The sequence below is a fragment of the Callospermophilus lateralis genome, unplaced genomic scaffold, assembly GCF_048772815.1.
Source record: "Callospermophilus lateralis isolate mCalLat2 unplaced genomic scaffold, mCalLat2.hap1 Scaffold_83, whole genome shotgun sequence".
Lineage (NCBI taxonomy): Eukaryota > Metazoa > Chordata > Mammalia > Rodentia > Sciuridae > Callospermophilus > Callospermophilus lateralis.
The window spans coordinates 217,144-239,360 of NW_027516368.1; the positions used below are offsets into that span (position 1 = coordinate 217,144).

Genomic DNA, 22,217 nt, shown 5'->3' on the forward strand with positions numbered 1-22,217 from the left:
CTAGCAAAGATGTAGGCATTTTATTAGAATTGTTTCTCTGCATTTACACACACACATACAGGGTACCACATGGGCATCTCGTATCTTCTTTGCCCCACTACTAAGTTGTCTGTCTGGACAAGTACCCCTCAGTCTGTTTCCTGTTTGACACGTGCTTCCTGCTGCAAACTTCCATCCCTCATTTATCCTGCATCTGTCATGAACAATTGGTAAACATTTGCCCCCATGTAGACATGGCTTTAGGCTGTGGGGACGACACAGGTGGGGACTGTTTGAGCAGGGGAAGCTTTGCCAGCTAAAGGCAAGATCCCCTGTGGCAACAGGAGGCCCTTGACATGGAGGTGCACCCTCTTCCTGGGAGTGTCCTACCCTGACACTCTCCTACCCATCCACACACGCCTCAGGTCCTTTACTCACAGTAGGGCCATGCAGGTGAGCCTGAAGCCACCAGGTGGGTGCTGAGACCAGGCAGGATGTCAGCAACATCTCTGAGGTGACCATGGAGGTGTTTTTTTTTTTAAATATATTTTTTATTGTTGTCAATGGATCTTTTATTTATTTTTTATTTGTATGCAATGCTGAGGATCGAACTCAGGGCATCACACATACCAGGCAGGTGCTCTACCATTGAGCCACACCCCAGCCCTGGACATTTGTTTTAATACTTCTATCACTGTGGCCTCCATATCCCACTTGGGCAAGGCAGTGTGCTCAAGTGTGTCTGTGCAGAAGGGTGGCAGGACCACCTGAGAGGTTGTCTGCCTAGGGTAGTAGGCACAGTAATCACAGCAACTGATATCTGTGCACACACATTCACCTGGGAACTTTGAGTCCTCATCTGCCCTGATCCAGGATGCCCATTCGGTTACAGCCAGACAGGACCCCCAATGCTGGCAGGGGCGAGGCCACCAGGGCACCAGGCTGTTCAGGCACTTGGAAAATCTGTGCCAGGTGAGAGTAGGTGGTAGCACCACCTGAGTTCTGCACATCACAGTGGCCACAGTGGCTGCTCCTACTTCACTCCCAGCAACCTCTTCCTCACTCCCATGGCCTCTGGAATCCCTTGGGAATGTTTTCTAACCCCTGGGATCTGTACTGCTAATGCTACTTGCATGTATTCAGTAAATTACATAGAATTTATCAATATTGTTACTTATTGCTGCATAACAAAAATTTAGCAGCTTGGGGCTGGGGTTGTGGCTCAGTGGTAGAGCACTTGCCCAGCACCGTGTGAGGCCCTGGGTTCCATCCTCAGCACTACATAAAAATAAATAAATAAAATAAAGGCCCAACTACACTAAAAAATAAATATTTTAAAAATTAGTAGCTCAAAGCAACAAATGCTATGGTCTCACAGCTTCTGTGCACAGGAGTTCATGCTGAGGTGCTGGCACAGGGCTTGTGGTCCTATCAAGGGATCCATGTCTAAACCCACTGTCATTGCTATTGGCAGGAGGCCACTGCTGCCCAGTGCCCCTCCAGCAAGAAGAGGAGACTTCATCTATCATTCATCTATTATGTTGCTCTCTCCATGGAAAGGGCAGCTGGCTTCCCCAAAGCAGACAGGAAGGAGCCTGCAGCCTTGCCTTGAATGACAGCCCGTCCCCTCTCCAGGGCCCCCCTGTCACATAGGCCATCCTTGGTGCAATGGGATGTGGCCCATGGAGGAGACTATTGGAGGTGCCAAGGAGGCTGCCAGGCCAGGGCCCCAGTTTCCTTGACGTAGCCCAGGGGTTCCAGGGAGCAGAGGGAGAGCATCCAGGCACAGGTAGGACTGTAGGAAACAGACAGCCTTGGAGTAGGGATGCTAGGTGATGGGAGGAGGGGGCGGGGGAACAGTGGGCCTCACCTCTAATAAGCCAGGAATCCAAGCAGTCCCTGCCCGGACCCTGCACCAGTTTTCCAGTACATGGAGTTTAATGGGCCTGGCCACTGACTTTTGTCACCATAGGGATAAGTTCTTCTCCAGATTTCAAATACCTATAATCTGTTGTCATTGTTCAGTCCCCAAGCCACAGGAGAGGACCCAGTCAGTCCCACCACACAGGCAGGTAGCCTGCCGACAGTGCACATGAATTGAGCACTTATTGACCCTTGGTCCAGTCCAGGCACAGGGTTGGAAGGGGGGCTGTTGGAGATGAACTGGGAGGGCCGTGACCAGTGCCCCTCCACCCAGAAAAGGGGACTCCATCTGTTATTCAGCAGGAAGCCTCTTCAAGACAAGAGCAAAGACATGAACAGCTGGGGGAGGGGGAGGGACAAGGAAAGACCCAAGGGTCTCTTCAGAAACAGGAAATATATAGAAGGGTAGGGAGGACAGGAAGAGGCCCCCTGAGAGTGGGAACACCCTGCATTTGGGGGCGCTGCTCCCACTATAAGGGCAGCCCTGCAGAAAAGCACCTGATGAGGGTCTATATTGCCTCAGCCCACACAGTGGTGGTAGGAAACAGGGTCAAGCATTGTCCTGGCTAGTGTGTAGAAAGGCTGAGACTCAGAGGTAGGGGACTCACTGCTCCTGAGCCCCAGCCACTCTCAGTTGCCAAGAAGGGGGCAGCCTGGGAGACCCAGAACCACCCCTTTAGTGTCCCCTGCTGGGGACTTAGCTACAGCCCAGGCTATGCTTCCTAGGACCTCCCTATCGACTCAAGAGAGACCCCAACTCCCATTCTGCACACTGTTTACACCAATCGATCAGCTCAGCATGGGCTGAGGTTGAGCCCACTGTTTTAAGGAGGTGCTACGTTTGAAAGGACACAGGTGTGGCTGGTGGGAGAACAGTCCCACAGGACCCAGACAGCTGAAGAAGCCTGCAGCAGGGGAGTGGTCTGAGGTACATAGAGAGGGGGGAGAAAATTGGGGAGGAGACTGAGTTCAAGGAATAGAGATCAGGAGGGTCTGCCCATCTGAGAGTAAGGGTCCTGTGGAGCCAGAGTAGTCCCCGAGGGCTAAGTGGTCCCCAGTACAGAGATTCCTTTGGCAACAGTGCCCATAACAGATCCAGGAATCAAGAAGTAAGGGGCAGGGGTGGATGACACTGCTGCTTCTGGGGAGAGGGGGCATCTGAAGCCCAACCTCACAGGTGGCATCCTGGTTGGCCTCTTCTTTTTGGACACCCAGGCAGAGTGTCCCCCTTTCCCTGCAGTGTGTCTGGAACCCAACTCTGAGCAAGTGGCCCCCCCTACCCACGCACCAGTCTCAATTCCCAGCAGGGGCCCTACCCTCCCTCATCATCTCCCCTCCTCCTGTCACCCCTCTGCAGATCCCTCCAGCCCTCCTGCCAAGGGCAGCCTCCACCTTCTCCTTCCACCCAGATCTAAAGGGAGCAGGGTCCCTGCATGTACGTACACCCAAGGGTACAGCAGCTGGCCCACAAGGTGACCTGCTGTTCAGGGGCACTGCCCCAGCCCCCGGGAGCCCAGGGAGGCAGGGAGGCAGAGAGTAGGGTGACTGTCTTGGTAGAGACTTGGAGGTTTCTGCCAGGTTCCATGGTCCTGCCCAGGAGGACCCAGGCGAACCCGTGGGAAGAGGCGAGATAAGCCTGTGGTAGAGGGACTCACCTCCCTGATGGCTCATCCAGGCAGGTGCCAGGAAAGTGTCTGATGAATTTGGCCACACTGGGAAGCGGGTCTGGGTACACCTTGCGCAGGGCTCTGGAAGACTCCCTGCGGTCTCAGCTTGTGGCCCGGACCACTCCCTCAAGCACCTGGAGCCTCCAGCAGCAGCTCTGAGGGTAGCAGGACAGTGGCTGAGGGGGTGCACAGGGTGCGTGCCCAGGGTGGCCTGGCATTTCTGCTTGGTGACCTTAGTTGCATCCAAAGGCAGGTGCTCAGGATTCATGGAAGGAATGTCTCCTGAGTCCAGATTACCATCTGCGAGCCTCTCCCAGACACCCTTCCCGGTTGGGACCCCTACCAGTGCAGGCCTGGGGGTCGGCCTGGGTGGACGCGGGCGGCTTTGTGCTGAACCTTGAGCTTAAAAGGAAGAAGACAGTCCTCACCCCAGCGAAGGACAACTCCTGGGGAAACAATGGCATGAAAAGGCAGATCTCTACCTCCCAGGGTCCGGGGAGAAGGTGGGCTAAGTACCCTTAAAGAAAACTTGCCCAGGGAGGCCATGCGACCGCCTTCCAGTACTGAGATACATTCCGGGAAGCCTTCCTGCCTGCGCCTCCTGGGCACGCTTCACATGCCGAGCGGGCCGCCCGCACTACCGTGGACCAAAGCAATCTCAAAGCTCCAGAGGCAGGGGCGGCCCCATAGCAGGCCCGGACTGCGGGGCTGGCCGGAAGAGGGCCCAGTCTCCGAAAGGGCTGGGTCTGCGAATAGGCGGGGCCTCGGAAAAGAGGCACCAACTGGCGCATCTGCCCGGAGCCGGCTGCTGGGCCGCCAGGAGACCACCAACTTGAGCGCTCTGCAGGCCTGAACCAGGCTGTTCACAAAGACAACAAAAACCACCCCAAGCCTCTGGAAATAAATACTCTCTGCTACAGTCTTGGCCAAGGCCGTGGCCCTAGTACCCGCTGCAGTTCATTGTAGCCACGGCCTCCAGGGTCCGCTCCGGCCTTGAGACCCCATCCTGGGAGCGGCGGGAGGCGCCAGGGTCAGCCTAGGTGGCAGGAGCGGCGCGAACGCGGCCCCTGTGCGCAGCAGGGGAAAGGGGCCGTCGAACGACCGCAGTGGCGGGCGGCCAGCATAGACCTCGGACTCCGGTTTGTCTGCAGCGGCGGGCAGCGAGGCAGAGCGGCGCGAAGACCCCAGCTGGAGCAGGCAGGCTGCCAGGTGGCCAAGTAAGCGAGAGCGAACTTTGGCTGGGACACCCTCGCAGCCAGCCAGGAAGCGGGTCACCTCGGCCAGGCACTCGTTGAAGCCTGCGCAATACTTGCCCAGGACAGCAGGGTCCGAGCTGAGTGCGGCTGCGGGAGCAGCAGAGACCAGCTGTCGTGTCTAGGGCGGTGGCCCTGTGCGCCTCCCGCCCCCCTAGCCTCTGCCACCCGCGCCTCACCTGTCACCTGAAAGCGATGCAGGTTTTGCAGATGTATCACCGTCATCTCCAGGATGTCGGCCTCCTCCAGCTTCGAATGACGGGAGCTCTGGGGGCAGGGACAGGGTGGTGGTCTGTAACTCAGCCATGTCCCATTCTGTTAGCCTCAGTCCTTGGATTCCCCCTTCTCCGCCCGACTTACATCCTTCCTGACCGCGTCCAGGATGAGGGTCTTGAGCTGAGCAAGGCTCTGGTTGATGCGCGCTCGGGGCCGCTTCTCCATGATGGGCTTGGAGGACTGCGGGTCGGGCAGCCGCGGAGTCCCGCGTTCGGCCGCCCCTCCCCCAACCACCGAACACCCCACGCCTGGCGGGAACCCACGTGACAGTGCTCTGCAGCGCTGCGGGGGTTTATCTGGGGTCGGGCTGGCGCTGGCCTGCGCTCCTGCCAACGGCGAGGCGCTCGGCTTCTCTGGGGTGTCAGCCGGCATCCCTCAGCCCGCGCTCTGGTGCCGGGCAGAACGTTTGCACCCTCTGGTGGGTTCCGGCCAAAAGCCCGCGAACCGGGACAGTGGCCGGCTATATAAGGCCGCACCGCCGCGGGGCCTGTGAACCCGGCCAGGCGTCCTTTCCCACACTAGCGTCGGCCAATGGGCAAAGCGCCTCTCCAGCTCAGCTCCGCGGGCGTGCGACCCCGCCTCCCCAGCTGTCACTCACTCGCTGCCGCACCTGCTCCGCCAGCCCGGACAGTGGGACCGCGATGCCCCGCTCTGGCAGGTTCCCGGCGCGAGCCAGGAGGGTGCTCGGGATGTAGGCTCACCTACCCGCCGCGTGGAAGCCGGAGTGCACGGGGATGCGGTCTGTCGCGCCGGTGCAGTACGTCTGAGAGGAAATTTCACAAGCCCCTCAGTCTCCAGATTTGTTCAGGCTGCACGTGTGCAGCATTTAGTGCAAGCCTGGGCCTCTAGGGACGTGAACCAAGCTTTGCTGGGACGAAAGAACCAACGCCAGTCACTGGGCTGGAGAGAGGTGACTGGCTGAGCTCGGCAGGCAGTTGGTGGCATTGGGTGACACCATAGGGCAATCTGATGTGGGCAGACTGGCAGTGTCACAGGGTGATGACACAAGCCAGGTAGAAGGATGTAATGGTGATGGGCCTTTCTTCTGAGGGCAATTGTTAAAAAGTTTCTGTCTGTTGCTTGCTGTTGTTTTCATTTTGGGTCACACCATGGGCATTGCTTTTCTGTTTAGCACTCAGGGTCCCCAGCATACATGGCCTGACAGACGTCCTGCATCCATGGTGGAGGTTTCCTGAGGTCCTGGAGCCCCGACGGCTGGAGACTCTCCTGGTGCTCCCAGTCCAGTGGAGGAGGCCTGCCACACACCAACAAAAAGCAGACACACTTTTGGAGAGACAGAAAGTGAGGGGTAGGCTGTGGCAGAGAAGCCTCTCCTTCCTCTGGGTGGTCCTGAAGCCTACAGGATGGATTCTTCATGGGAAGGAAGCTCTGCAAGGTCCAGCTGGAGGGATTGGCATCCCCAGAATCCTAAGGGTCACGGGGGCCAAGAGAAGACTGGAAGTGTTAGGTAGGGCCAGCAGGGTCCTGGGGGCTTCTGGCCCAGGGAGAGGTCTGGAGAGCCTGTCCTTGGGGCCCCATCTGAAGCTGCCCCTCTGAGGTCAACCCTAGTCTGGCCCTAGTCTAGAGGAAACACAGCCCTGGCTTCACCTTGGGGAAGCCCTCTGGAACCCAGCACTGAGCAGAGAGTCCTCCTGTTCTCAAGGGGCACTGAGGTAGGGTGCGGGGGAGAGTCTGCCTATAACCCCTGAAGTCTACATGAGGTGCACCCTCTGCTTGGCTGTCAATCTGGAAAGTACCCCCAGTGTCCACAGTATCCCCTTCTCCTGCAGGGAATTTCCTCTGAGGGCCTGAGCCTGTCCCTGTGTTCTGGGCCTCACCTTGGGAAGAAAGAAATCAGGCATAAAGGGACCCAGAGTGAAGCAGAAGCCTGAGAGCAAGGTTCTCCCTGGTTTCTCTGTGTTCCCCACCTCTCCCCACAAGGTTCCTGCCCTTTGAACTTTTGGTTTCTCTTTTTACCCTAGAGTTCTTGGGAAAGACAAATGAGATCTTATCCCCAGAACACACTGAGGGTGCCCAGCACACAGTGAGCACTAGATTCTCACCAGCTGCAGCCCTGTTCCTTCCCCAGGTCTGGCCACCCAGCTGAACAGAGAGGACACTGCCTGTTCTCACCTCTGCTCTGCCTGAGTGCCCCCTCCTGCTGAAGGAAAGCCCCCCGAGGACTGAGGGGCCTGTGCAAACAGTCCCTAGCAAGAGTGCATGAGCACCAGCTTTATCACAGGCTGAGCCTGCTGTCCAGCTGCATCTCTCTGAGACTCTTCCCTTGTCCCTCTACTATCCCTTCATGGCCTCTTGAATATGAACTTGACCTCTAAAGGATCTTCCTGGGGGCGTTGGGCCTCCACTATGAGTAGGAAGGGAGGGTCCTTGGCTGTACAGGGTCATGGTGGTGATTCCCTTGTGTGGCAGACTGGGTTTTCCAAAAGGGGCACTGACTTCTTGCTCCATAACCTTGTGATGTGTCCGGGTGAGGACAGGGGCCTGGCAAGACATGACTTCTAAGGCTGAGGGTTTTTTTTAATATATATTTTTTAGTTGTTGATGTTTAGTTCCTTATTTTATTTGTTTATATAGAGTGCTGAGAATCAAATCCAGTGCCTCACATATGCTAGGCAAGCACTCTACCACTGAGCCACAACCCCAGCCCCTAAGGCTTAATTTTAAAGGTGCTGTACACACCCACCTTGCTGCCTTGGGACATTTGCTGTTGAGACCTGGCCCCATGCTATGAGGAAGGCTTCCCTGGCATGTGTGTGTTGCAGTGGGCACCCTGCCAGGGTCTGATGATACAACAACAACAGAAAATCAGTGTGTCCTACTCTCTTATTCAACAATGGAGCAGCTGGTGTCCTCAAGCTCAGATGACACTGTTTGCCTGGAGATCTCATCAGACCCCATGCATGGATTAAGGATTTGCCCCCATTTTGGATGTCAGCCACCAGCTCCAGGGGTCTTATCTATGCTTCTGACCACTGGCAAAAATTCAGGGTTCCCACAACCCCCTCCTTGGTTCAGTTAATTTGTGCCAGTGGATCACAGAATGCAGGAAATCACATTCACTGGTTTATCATAAAGTGTACTCTAAGCAATGCAGATGAAGAGACACAGGGGAAGAGGGTGGAGAAGGATCCTGGATCTTCCATGCTCTCCCTGGGCACTGTCCTCAGGAACCTCTAAGTGTTCATCTGGAAGCTCCTAGAATCCTGACCTTGGGGGTTTGGTTGGTTGGTTACCAGGGGTTGAACCCAGGGGCACTTAACCACTGAGCCAATCCCCAGACCCTTTGTTTTCAGGGAGAGGGGACCTAAGTTACTAGGGCCTTGCTAACTTGCTGAAGCTGGCTTTGAGCATGCAATCCTTCTGCCTCAGCCTCTGAGTCACTGGGATTACAGGCGTGGGCCACCATGCCTGGCTGTTCTTTGTGTTTTAATGTAGGCTTCTCACGTAAGCATAATGGGTTAGATCACTGGTCACTGTTGATCAACCGGACTTTCATCAGCTCCTCAGGGCCCCCTCCTGAAGTTACCCAGGGGGTTACTAGCCAGCACTTGATATACAAAGACACATCACTCTTTAAAAATTTTTTATTGGGCTGGGGATGTGGCTCAAGCGGTAGCGTGCTCGCCTGGCATGCGTGCGGCCCGGGTTCGATTCTCAGCACCACATACAGACAAAGATGTTGTGTCCGCCAAATACTAAAAAAAAATAAATATTAAAATTCTCTCTCTCTCTCCCTCTTTCTCACTCTCTCTCACTCTTTCTTTAAAAAAAATTTTATTGTTGTTGATGGACCTTTACTTTATTCATTCTTTAAAATATTTATTTATTTATTTTTAGTTTTCGGTGGACACAACATCTTTGTTTGTATGTGGTGCTGAGGATCGAACCCCGGGCCGCAACGCATGCCAGGCGAGCCCGCTACAGCTTGAGCCACATCCCCAGCCCTACTTTATTCATTTATTTATATGTGGTGCGGAGACTCAAACCTGGTCTTTCACACATGCTTGGCAAGTGCTCTACCACTGAGCCCCAGCCCCAGCCCAAGACACATTATTTTGAAGTTACAAGGTATTTTTCAACTTGTGTGCAAGGAGACAGAGATCAAATATGTACTTCACGGTATCATAAAGGCCTAGCTGACAGCCAACACCAGCTCTGTACATGCACCTCCACAGGACACCACATGGTCCCAGCTGTAGCTGTGAGTGGCCAGCTCACACGTACTGAGCCAGGACCCCCACCTGGCAAAGCAGAGGCCCTGCATGCCCATTCCAGGATCAACCCACAGAAAAAGGCAGTATTTGGGGGTCATTGATTATGTAGCATTATGACTGGGACATTGGGGATGGACTGAATCCTGGACCCAGGGTCAGTGATCTTTCCCTCCTCCCTACTTCCTGTTCCAGTAGAGAGAGATAAGATGCAAAGAGTCTGTAGTGGTCAGATAGGATTATGAACCAGCCAAATAGATCATTCCTGGCTATTTGGAGCTGTCAGAGTGTAGGCACTTATTCTAGGCCAAGGTTCTGACAGAGGCAGCTTCACAGTGTCCACTTGGATGTCAACTTCAGTTGTTCAGCTTGGAGGGGGCCGTGTGTGGGCATCACAGTCTGGAGGAACCACACTATGCTAACCCTGGAGCACAGATATTTGGAAGTTCCTTGCTGTGGTGATTTTCCTGGGCAAGGCTCCTGAAAAGTGACCAGGTGACATGGGCAGGGTGCTGTCATGTCCAGTCTTGGGGTGCCCCTCCTTTTATGGGCCTCAGGTGAGGGCATTATGTCATTTGGTGCTCTGGGGTGTTCGATAAGCTCATGGGCCTGGTTTTTCTGATGTTTGATATACCCTTGCACCCCTGTGCTTCTGATCAATTTGATAAGTTCACAGGGGTCCTTCTCATAAGCATGGTTAATTCATTTATTTATTATTTTGAGCCTTATGGCTGTGCCAGGCAGATGGTGGCTGTTTACTTGTAGAAACAAGGTGTGGAGTCATGTGCTTCAGTCCTTGTACTCAAAACAGAGCAGCCTATGGCAACCACTGCTTCATGACACGGAGTACTCAGGGTGGGCACAGCCTGGGGACTGCTGTTGTTACGCTGTGGGGGGCTTGGAGCCGGGCAGAGCCTTCTGTCCATGGTGCAGCGGGCAGGCTCCTCCCCATGGCCACTTCCTGAAAAGACCTGTGTAGAAGGGGCCAGTGCTTACCCTGCGCCATGCTGCTCTTTCCTAGATACTACTCCTGGCTCCCGCCGCTCTCCCAGCCATGCTGTCACAGTCCTCGGGGACTCCACAGTCTTCACAATGACCTTCCCTCCCTCCTGGCTCGGTGCCCTCCTCGCTTGCCTTATGCTGGCCAAGGTCCACTCCAGCCTTAGGGTTGGGGTCCCCACTACCTCCAGCCTGGCAGCCGCCTCCCTCTCCTTTAGCCCTGAGAGGTGAGGTCCTGGCAGAGGCCCCAGTGAAGTATCCTCATGCTGGGCACCTCTCCTCTCTTGTCCAGGGCACTTGTCTGCAGCCCTGTGGCTGCTGCTGCGCTGCCCATCTGCTCCACCACACTCAACACCACCTGCCTCAAGACTGTCACATGGTTTAACAACCACCTGCCATCTTCCTCTCACCTGGGGGCTCTGAGGGAGCCCAGGCTGCCTGAGGCCTCGCTCATAAAGTTGCTGTTGGCTGAGGGTCAACTGGACTGAGAGGGCACTGTGCTGGATGCTCAGGGCAGCCTCTCTCCTAGAGAGCTCTGACCCCAGGGGGCAGTGGTGGTTCTGTCCTGGTAGCCTCCCCACCTTAGCACTCCCCTGTCGGTTGGGTGTCTGAGAACCAGAGGCCAGACATGTCATTCTGTGGCAGGAACATGAGGGGGCCTGATTTGGCCTTAGCCCAAGTCTCAACTGCCTGTGGCAGTCCCCGCAGTCCTGGGTCTGCACACGGGTATGGATTTAGAAGACAGCTGACCTCGTGTGGTGTCATATACTGCGGGGCCCTTCTCCCATCAGACCTGCAGCTCCTTCTCCTCCTCCTTCACGGGCCTGGTGGGTTTGAACTGCCCATGCCTGCTCCTGCCAACTGCTTTTCACAGATTAGAACAACAGCCCTGGTCACAGACCTGTCTCCTCCTCCAGGTTTCTCCACAGATATCACCACCCTGTCCTGAGAGCCCTGTCCCCAGCCCAGGTCTGTTTTACTAAGAAGCAGTGTTAAAAGAGGTCTCTTTCTTGCCCTGTACTACATCCTGCTCTCCCAAGGGGCCCATTGCTAGGGCTGCCTCTGGGAGTGGCTGTGCCAGCCCAGGGGGCCGTGAGGAAGGAGGGCTCTGGTCTGGCTGCAACTGCTCAGTCCTCCTGGTCCTGGTGAAGGGTCTGGTGAGCTCCTGGCTGCTGTTTAATTAGCCCGGCCTGGGAGCCCCACCCAGGTCTTGACTGACACCTTCCCTGGTCATTGTCCACTGGCTAAAAAGAAAGCCCTGTGCTCCAGTCCTGCAGCCATAGCATACCTGTCGCCCCTGCATCAGGAGGCCTGTGGGGAAGGCCCAGCCCATCTGCCCAGGGACATGGGGTGACCTTTGAGCTGTGACCAAAGGCTACAAAGGGACACAGGGTCAGGTGTCTTGAGTCAGCCAGATGTCATCCAGAATGGTGGCCTCGGGTGGTGACCAGCCCACTAGGGAGACAGGGAGAGGGGTCTGGATCTGACGCTGGCAGACTTGCATTAGATGAAAGAATCTGGTCCCTTGTGCTTCTAGACTCTCGGTGAGGCTAGGTCCGGGCACTGTTATGAAGAAGGCTCTGCCCCCCCTGGAGTTCAGGGACACAGTCTGTGCATCAGGACCCAAGCCCAGCCCTGGTGAGGCTCACCCGCCAGAGGCACATCAACATCTCAGATAGGAATGTTTTTTAATGGGCATGAAACCAGCTAGGATTAGGTAGAGGAAGAAGCAAAAGCAGACTCCTGGTGCCTGCTGTGCAGACAGTATTCGCCACATGGTCAGGGCTCTCCATTGCCATGACAGGAACACCATGTCAGACCAGATGAGCCTTGAGGTTCTAAATGCTAATTTATGGTCAATAAAATATCTAGGTTTATGCTTTCAGGCAGACAGTCGGGATGGTGCTTGCTCTCACACTGAGTAAAAATCAGAATGATCTTGAGAACATAAGATCCAGCACATGTGTATAGGTTAACAAAGATAAATATATTGGATGTAATTAGATGTATTAGGGATTCCACTCCTTCACACAGTGTCCTCTGCATGGCTAGGGGCAGGCACAGCAGCGAGCAGGCTATAGAGGGAGGAGAGGCTCAAGCCACAGAGAAATGAATTACAGGGCTGCTGAAGGCCATAGGCACAGGCAGAAGTACAGGAGAAGAGAAGTAACTGGGGTAAACCACTTCTCTATGGACCCCCCTGTGGTCCTCAGCTTTGCACACTGTGACAAAATAACCTGACCCAGTCAACTTAAAAGGAAGACAGGTTTATTTTGACTCAGGGTTCAGAGGTTTCAGTCCATGGTCCCTTGGCTCTGCAGCTTTTGAGGAAGCATATCGTGGCAGGCATGGGGGAGAGCTGCTCACCTCATGGTAGTGCAAAGCAGAGAGAGGAGGGGCCAGGGTACCAGGGCCCTTCCAAAGCAGCCCTGTCTCCTACTTCCTCCCACCCGGGCCCAACTCCAAAAGATTCTACCACCTCCCAGTAGTGACATGGGCTGGGGACTGAGCTGTCAATGTGTGGCCATTCCAGATCCAAACCCTAGCAGCCTTGTTCTGGACTTTTGATATCCTTAGTTTCACAGCAGGTGACTGTTTGTGTCTGGGTTATTTCATTCAGGACTGTGGTGTGGTGTGACAGAAGCTGGTTCCTTGTCCTGGCCGAGTAATACTCCATGTGTGTGCACACACCACGTTTTCCTTGCCCATTTTTCTGTTGATGGACATTTGAGTTGTTTCTACCTGTTACCAATTATAAAAAAATGCTGGTGTTCAATTCTTTTGGATACGTACTCAGGAATGGAATTGCCAGGTTATATGATAATTGTCTGGCATTTTGAAGGACAACCGGCCTGTTCTCCACTGCGGCTTTCACACTCGGAGCAGCAGTACCAGGGCTCCCGGTTCTCCAGGTGCTTGTCAGTGCTCATCACTGCTTCTGTTACTGGTGTCGGCTCGCTGTACCATTGAGCCATATCCCAACATCCCCTCTTTATTTTAATACAGGTCTTGCTAAATTTCCATGCTGGCCTCCAACTTGCAATCCTCCTGCTTTAGCCTCCTGAGTAGCTAGGATTACAGGTGGGTGCCAGCACACCACCATGTCTGGCTCAGACTGGTTGTGGTTTGCATTTCCCTAAAAATTAATGAGTGTGTATGTGTGCACACATGTTTGTGTATGTGTGTTGCTGGGGATGAAGCCCAGGGCCTTATGTAGACTAGGTGAGCATTTTACCACTGAGCTACACACCAGCCCTTTTTGCTGGCTTGGAGATTGAGTTGAGCTGTTTGTCCTGCTGGTGTGTGGTAAGAGTTGTTTTTGTTTGTTTGTTTGTTTGTTGTACCAGGAATTGAACCCAGTGGCACTTAACCACTGAGCCATATCCCCCTAATAAGACTCAATTTAGGGCTGGGGCTGTAGATGTCCCTCAATTTAGGGATGGGGCTGTAGCTACCTCATGGTAGGAACACTTTTTGTTGGTGGGGAGGTACCAGGGATTGAACTCAGAGGTGCTTAACCACTGAGCCACATCTTCAGCTCTATTTTATTTATTTATTTATTTTTTTAAGAAAGAGTGAGAGAGAGAATTTTAATATTTATTTTTTAGTATTTGGTGGACACAACATCTTTGTCTGTGGTGCTGAGGATTGAACCCAGGCCGCACGCATGCCAGGCGAGTGCACTACCCCTTGAGCCACATCCCAAGCCCCTCTATTTTTTTTAAATAGAGAGAAAGAGAATTTTTTAATATTCATTTTTTAGTTTTCAGTGCACACAACATCTCTATTTTACTTTTCTGTGGTGCTGAGGATCGAACCCAGCACCCCACGTATGCCAGGTGAGCGCACTACCCACTTGAGCCACATCCCCAGCCTTTCAGCTCTATTTTGTATTTTATAGAGAGACAAATTCTCACTGAGTTGCTTAGGGCCTTGCTTTTGGTGAGGCTACCATTGAACTCGAAATCCTCCTGCCTCAGCCTCTCAAGCCACTGGGATTACAGGCCTGTGCCACTATGCCCACCCAGCCCTTTTTAATTTTTTATTTAGAAACAGGATCTCGTTGAGTTGCTTAGTGCCTTGCTAAATTGCTGAGATTGGTTTTGAACTCGTGATCCTCCTGCCTCAGCCTCCTAAGCCACTGGGATTATAGCTGTGTACCACTACACCCAGCTGTAACAGCTCTTTATATTTCCTGGATAGTGGACTCTTAGATAAATGATTTGAAACATTTCATCCCAGACTGTGGGTTGTCTTTTAACTTTCTTTTCTTTTTTTTTAATAGTGTCCACAAATTTATTTTTGTACAAAATAAGATACATTTCTTTTTTTTTAATTTTTAATGTTTATTTTTCAACATCTTTGTTTGTATGTGGTGCTGAGGATTGAACCTGGGCCGCACACATGCCAGGCGATCGCTCTACCACTTGAGCCACATCCCAGCCCCAAGATACATTTCTTTCACTAAGAAATAATTTAAACAAATATTGTCCTAAACCAATGGTTATCTCTGGGTAATTTGGATTTTCCCTATCTTATGATTTTTTTCCAGATTAATCATGGTGAAAATTTCCAAGCTAACTAATCTGTAAACTGGTAAATGGAAAGTGAAAGTTATCAGTCATTAGTTCATGTTACTATGACTTTTGTGCATCTTGTAGGCAGACTGAGTGCTGGACATTTACGAACTTCTGAATGCACACCCTGGTGGAGCCTTGGGAGGCAGGGACGGGGTCCTGGCCCTCAGGTCCCGTTGAGAGCCAGGCCCTCCAGAGTATCTCCCTGTCATTCTGTCTTGTTTCTTCACTCATGCTGGGGCACGCACTGGGAAAAGGAAACCGAAACTGAAGGCTACCAGCCATTGGTGAGGGCTGTGGGAGGCACCGCCCTCTGACGTGTGTAGCTTAGACTCATAAATGGACTGTGGAGCAGCTAGAGGGGAGAGGAAGCCAACTCCTGAGCACTTGAGGTGGACCAAGCACTGGAGACCAGGGCCATGGTGAGGCAGATGGCACAGTGGGGCAGCTGGGCTACTCCAGCCCACTTTCCTCCCTCCCCTTGCTGGGGTCTCCCAGCAGCAGAGCACCCACTGCCAAGCCCTGAGCTTGGCCGGGTTCCCAAGTGTGAGGAGAAGGGATGGGCCCACAGGGGGACACAGAGGGTGATGGGAGGAACATGGAGGCTGTGGGAAACTGGCCTTCCTGGGCCGAGTGGGTGGAGGAGGCAGCCAGCAGAGAACAGCACCCAGGACCTGTGGCCAGTGTGGGAGCCCAACCTTGGTGATGCCCCCAGGGCTGGAACCTGGAGGTGAAGAAGCTGGGGGGCGAGGAGCACCATGTGTCCCTGAGTGACTCCACAATGTTGTTGGAACTGAAGCAGCAGATTTTCCAGAAGACTGGAGTGCCTGCCTTCCAGCAGCACCTGGCCCTGCCCAGTGGCCCCGTGCTGCAGGACAGGGTCCCTCTCATCAGCCAGGGCTTGGCCTCTGGCAGCACAGTCCTGCTGATGGTGCAGAACTGTGACAGCCCCCTGAGCATCCTGGTGAGGAACGACAAGGGCCACATCAGACCCTACAGCATCAGGCTGACGCAGAACGTGGCGGAGCTCAAGTGGCAGGTGGGCCAGCAGGAGCACATCCAGGAAGATCTGTTCTGGCTGAGCTTCGAGGGGAGGCCCATGGAAGACTCTTAGCTGCTGGGGGAGTATGGACTCACCCCTCAGAGCACTGTGTTTCTGAACCTGCGCCTGCGTGGGGGCGGGGCCTAGAAGAAGAGAGGAGCCCCAACCAGGATCAAGTGCTAGGAATAAAGATGATGTAAAGGACGAACTGCCTTCTGTCTGTCTGCCTGATCTCCCCCTCTCTGCTGATGAATTAGGAGGGACGAGGTTTGAGAGAGAACCAGGCCTGGGTGACAGGCCTGGGCTAGAAGTCAAGGGACCAGGTGTCACAGAGCCTAGTGGTCTCCACTGTGACTCTTCTCCCAGAAATTGAAGGGAGACATACTTCCATGCCTCCTGGGGTCAAGGGGTCATATCTAAAGAATGATAAAGAGACACATTTGCTGGGGCTGCCTGGCCAGGCTGAGCCACAGACTCACAATGGCTCCACTTTCACATTTGGGTGGGCAGAATTAGGGAGGAACAGGTCAGGCCAGGTCAGGTTCCACAGACCACAGTGTGTGGCTCCATGGGATCAGCCCCTCCCAAAGCCCTGGAAGCAGTGAGGGTGGGTCCTTAGACCTGTGGGTGGGAGGGCAAGGGAGCCTCTTGCACAACACTGGGGGCTGCAACCTGCCCACCTGTTTTGTCCTGCCTGTAGTGAGGTGGGGATAGATTAAGGGGGCATGTGTATCCTCCAGAGATATGCCTAATGAAGAGGCCAAGTGCAGCAGGCCAGGATTTGGTGGTTTACCCTGTCCACCAGGAGAGCATGTCGCAGACCTTCCCAGATGGGCCAATTCACTCCCTTCTCCCTGTCCCTGCTTCCCTCTTCTAGACTCCAGGTTCTCAGCCTACCCCTTGGCCACACCTAGTGCCCTCAAGGCCCCTCCCCCAGGCAGGTCCAGGCTGGAGTCTGCTGGCACAGGAGACTGCCTGCCACAGGCAAGCTGCCTGTGTGGCTGGGGGAGGGGCTGTCTCCTTCCCACCCGGGTGCTGGTGCTGCTGGTGCTGCTGGTGCACCTGAGTGGGTCTGTCTTGTCTTTGGCTTCCCGGGGTTTCTGGGGCAGTTCTGGGATGGGTGGGGAATGCCCTGGATTCTGTGGGGTGATCTACCTTACACAGGCAAAGGAGGGCAGGATGGAAACAGCTCTTGGCTTTTTCCAGACCCACCCATTCCCCTAATCCCCACCCAGAGAAGAGCCCCTCCTTCCGTCCACCCCACCCCCCACTGGAAGTGGAAAAGTCTGCTTTGAAGCCAGCCTCTCTCCCTCTCCTGGGCTGCCCCCGTGGGTGCTAGAGGGAGTCTGTTCTGTTGGGGCCTGCCTGCACCTTCACAGCACCCCTGTGGGTGGGAAACTTTGCAGGGGGCTGCATTCAAGGTTAGAGGCCACCTACTCGGGACACCCACGCAGGTCAGAGGCCAATTTCCCAGGCCCAGATGCTGAGGTGGAGAGACTGGAGGTCAAAATGGGGCTGTTCCCACACTGAAGGTTGCTCCTGCCAGCTCCCTGCCTCTCCCCACCTGGCTGTTCTGCTCCTCTCAGAAGGGCTGATTCCCCCAAACCTAGATGATCAAAGCCTACCCGATGGCGACAGGGGGTGGGGGGCAGCTTCCACTGTCTCCACGGTGGGACCCAGGCCAGCTGCTCACATCAGAGCTGGGGGGGCTGGATGGGGTGGGAGCTGCCCTCCTGCCTCTGTCAGCTCTTCCCTATGGGGCTCCCCAGCTCTGAGGCCTTGCTGCAGTCACTATGGTAGCCTTGTCTAGCAGACTTGATCCTCCCAGGGAGAGTTCCCTCTGGGAAGAGGCCTCTGCCCCCTGAATGTTCTGCTGCTGGGGCGCAGGCTGGGGAAGGTCTCCTTGAAGCCTCCAGTGGAGAGAGACCCTCCCCAGAGAAGGGCCCCCCCCTCCAGCTCAGATCCTGAGAACTTCCTGTGAGGAAGGCCCCCTGCAGGGGCTAACAGCTTGACTGGGAAAGGGGGATGGCCTCTCCCAGGCTTCCCTGCACACACACCCCACTCCATGGAGTGGAAGCGTGGGAGAGGGAGCAGAGCTGCTCACCAGCAGGCTGGTTCCAGCTGTGCTGGTGTGTGCCTGGGGCCGAGCTGTGTGCAGTCGTTCTGTACTTTCCACTGGCCTGGCTGGCAGTGGTGGTTCCTGATGCTCTGTCACAGTGGAGAGAGGTGGAACCCATCTCCAGAGGCCCAGGGTCGGACTCCCTCCCAGATCTGCACCTGAGAAGATAGTGTCCCTGGGCTCAGCCTGGGAGGAGGACGCTCAAGTCTTGGCAGTGGGCGCCCTCTGCCTGGGTCTGAGAGGCCTCTGTCTTCATGTACATGTATCACCTCTGCTCGCTGCTTATGGTCCAGTCTGTCCCTTTGCCCTGTCCAGCTGGGCCTTGTGCCTGCCAGGAGCCCAGCACCTTCTCCTGGGGGCTCTGCCTGTGGGAGTAGCTGAGGTGGTGAGATGCAGGGCATGCATGGTGGGGCTGCAGTGAGGACAGTCCCTCAGGGCCTGCCTGACCCTGAGGCTGATGCAGACACTTCCCCTCCCCACACAGCCAGACAGGGTGCAGGGCAGTCAGGCCTGAGGTTGGCCTGAACCCTCCCTACCCTTCCCTTGGCCACACACGCTGGGCCCTTGGAGAAGCAGCCTGGCCTGTGGGGCATCGTGCTCACAGGTGTGAGGTCCCAGTGCAATCTGGGGAGAGTGAGCACTGATACTCAGGGAAGCAGCGAACAGCAACTGCACCCTGCGCCTTGGATGAGGGTGGGAGAAAGGTGCCATCAGCATGGGGAGGACAGAGGACAGAAAGCCAGCCATGCTTCCAGGACCCACTGGCTGGGAGAACAAGCCGATCCTCCTCCTTTTCACCTGACTGACCTCCTCTGCTGATCCTGCACTCCTTCATGAGGAAGCTCCTCCCTGACAGCCTCCACCAAAGCTCTCCCCTCTAGGGTCTGCCTCTGCCTTCTCCTTCCTGCACCTTTGGTCCTTTGTACCTCTCTCTTCCCTGTACACCCCAGTGCCCAGCTGGCCAGCACCTCCAGGAAGCTCCCTAAAACTCAGCCCTTGGCCATGGAGTGGTACCAGCCCTATTATGCCCACCTCCCCTATGTCTGGTGCCTCTTGCCCAGCTCAGGACAGCTGGACTCTCAGAGGCATTGACCCACATCTGGGTTCCACCTATCTCCACACAGTCTCTTTCCTCCTGAAGATGGACAGGGCCTGGCTGAGTTGGGTTTGGAGCTGCCTGGGAGAGGAAGGGCATATTGTATAGTCCTTGCTCACCTGGCACCCCCTGGTTGTTGTGGCAGAGGCCCAGGGTCGGACTCCCTCCCAGATCTGCCCTGAGAAGCTGTCGGCCAGTGCCTGTTGCCCCTCCCACTTTCCCTGTTCCCCAGGCTTCACCACACTGGCCTCCTGCTCTCCTGCAGCTTCTTGAGCTAGTTCCCATCCTGGGCCTTGGCAGTTGCCTCTGTCTGGGGCTCTTCTTCTGAATCTGTGGAAAAGCCCTCTTTCTGTCCCTGGGCTGTGTGCAGATGTCACCCCAGAGGCCACACTACTGTCTGGGCTGTTAGAAACTGCTACAACATAGCCTCCCTGAGGCTGTGCCTGGGACACTGAGCCCTGCCAGGGACGCAGACTGGCTGGTTAGGGCTCGTTTGTGATAGGGTGGGGCCAGCTGAGAAGTAAGGGGTGGGGTCAAGAACTGCAGGCTTCTGGAGTGTCGCTATTCTGTGTGCTAGCCCTCTGTGCCTCTGTCCCTTAATTTTCACTTACTCACCACCCTGAATAGCAGGTTGTTCAGGGTGGTGAGTACCTGTTTGGGGACAGGTAAAGGGCACAGGCTTGACCCAGACACCTCCTGGCCTCACCTGGAGTTGGCAAGAGGAACCACAGAAGGCCAACCCTTGGTGACTGGCCTAGGCCCAGCAGGGACATCTTGCTGTGAAGCTCCCTATGTCTTCTGAGAGGGACAGGGAGGATGTGGCACAGCTTGAAACTGCATGAGGAGGCTGCAAGTGGTGTGGTGGGGAGCCAGGCCCCACACCAAGTCTTCCATCGGCTTTTTGGCTCTAGGAGTCAGACCCTGCCCTGGGCAGGAAGTTGCCAGCACCGCCTGGACACTTTTTAGTGTGTCATGGACAGTGTGAGGGGTCCAGAGGTGTTTGGGGCAGGAGCTCCCCAGAGCAGAAGTGAAGGTGGCCAGGGACTGAGACTTCTTGCAAAGTTTCATTAGAACAATGGGTTTCAGGGCCACAAGAGATGGGAAGGTCCCTAACACAGGTGATGGGCAGGGGTGACTCCCAAGTGGGTTGTGGCAGTGGAAGGAGTAGGAGCAGAGGGACAGGGTGGAGTGCGAGTACCAGGAGGCAGTCGGCAGGTTGGGGGCTCAGGCAGGCTACCTGTGGGATGGAGGCCATGTGGGGGTGGGGCCATTTCTGGGCCTGGGAAGGACTCATTCAAGGACTGGGCAGAAAAAGCCCCACAGACAGACCAGGGACTACGGGGAGGTGGGTGTGATCAGTGCTTTTTTCCCAAGGTGGACTGACATGAGCTCAAGTGACCACAAGGTGGCACTGGTAACTGTGGCAGCAGAAGTTTGGCTGGAAGGGAGACCTTCTGAGGGCATATAGAGCTGACAGCAGAGCATATGGGTACCCCTGGGTGGTGCTATGGGGAGTGAGCACCAGGTTCTGGCAGGGTGCACAACCTGGCCTAGAGGAGGAGAACCCTAGTGCTGAAAGGACATGGCACTCGTGGAAGCTTGTGGGGTGGGGTGTGAGCAGGACCCGTGAAGGGTCGGGGCATGGGTGCTCAGAGATCTGTCCAGGGTAGTGAAGGTGTTAGCCAGGGAGGTGGTCACCTTGGCCTCAGGAGGACAGACGTGGCTAGTCAGGATGGCGTGGGGGTCCAGGCTATGGGACCTCTCCAACCCATGGTGCCCCCAAGTTTGGAGGGAGCAGAAGTTGGGGCCCGTGTGTAGATGCCCTATCATGGATCGGGGATTCCAGACTGGCTGCCTTCCTCTCCGGTTGGGAGTTCCAAGGGAGGCCGCTGGGGGGCCTCCCTTTTTGCATATGGCTTATTTGCTTGGGGCTCATTTGCATTTTTTTCTCTTTGCACCGAAGGGAGTTAAGGTTGCACTGATGATTTGAGGTGTTTGCTTCCAATTCCTAGGGGAGAAGTGGGCAAAGCAAATTCTGGGCACGTCACTTTACACCAACACTCCTTCCACCTTGCACCCTACCTGGGGACCCTTGCCCACACACATCAGGGTGGAGACATCAGAACAGACATATTTTCAGGCACACACAAACGAATCCCAGAACCCTAGAACCGGGTCGTGTGTGCAGGGCCAAGCCCCCTATAGGTATGTTAAACCTTACTGCCCCGCCCCGCCCCGCAGGGCACCAGCCCAGCCTCTGCCTGCGACTCAGCCCCAGCTCCTATCACCCTTGCCCCAGTGAGGTTCCGGTTGTCATCTTTCTCGCTCCCCATCCCCGGGCCAGCACCGGCCTCCTCTCCAGCCACCACGCCAGCACCTGGCCCGCCTCAGTTCTTTTTCAGCCTCTCCTTTGGCCCCTCCCCTGGCCTCAGCCCCTACCTCCTGCCCCTGGCCAACCCCTCCCTAGGCCCCATCCCCTTTTTAGCACCACCCTGCCCCTGTCTATGCCCTAACCCCACATCAGCGCTGCTCCTCCATCTCTTGTGACTCGCGTGGGCCCTCATCCGCCCATCCTCTGCTCTGAGCTGCGACTCCCCACGGACGCCGGGGTTCCCCGAGGCATCTTCCTTTGTCTCTGCTGCCCGCCCTCCCTCCGCAGCGCCCCTGGCCCCTCACTCACCGCCCCAGCCTCGTGAGGGTAAGGGCAGCCGCTGTTGCTGGAGGCGGGTAAGCGCCTCCGCGGCCGGCTCTTTATTCTTTCCGGTGCTGTCGCTCCTCCCGCTGCTGCCATCGCGCTCCCGCCTCTGCCAGGCGCGAGCAGCAGGCCCCGCCCGCGGTCCCGCCGGCCTCTGTCTCTCCGGCTGCTGCTCCCGCTGGGCGGACAGCGCCGGCTGGCGGGCGGAAGGGTTGCGGCAGCAGGGGTGGCCCTGGCCTTCTTCCATCCTCCTTTGCCTGCTTCTGAGCCCGCATTCGGGATTTCTGCTCCTGGATTATTCGCCTGGAGGGCCGGGAAAGGCAGGGCGTGCCCCAGGCGGTGAATGGGGCTGAACTTTG

The 22,217-nt window shown here is 55.6% G+C and overlaps 2 pseudogenes; one reads left to right on the top strand and one right to left on the bottom strand.

The window, feature by feature from the left end:
* Nucleotides 1–4,526: 4,526 nt before the first annotated feature.
* On the bottom strand, nt 4,527–5,470 carry LOC143388658 (transcription factor HES-4-like; annotated as a pseudogene).
* A 10,217-nt stretch (nt 5,471–15,687) lies between these two features.
* Nucleotides 15,688–16,020, top strand: LOC143641049 (ubiquitin-like protein ISG15 pseudogene; annotated as a pseudogene).
* Nucleotides 16,021–22,217: the final 6,197 nt, after the last annotated feature.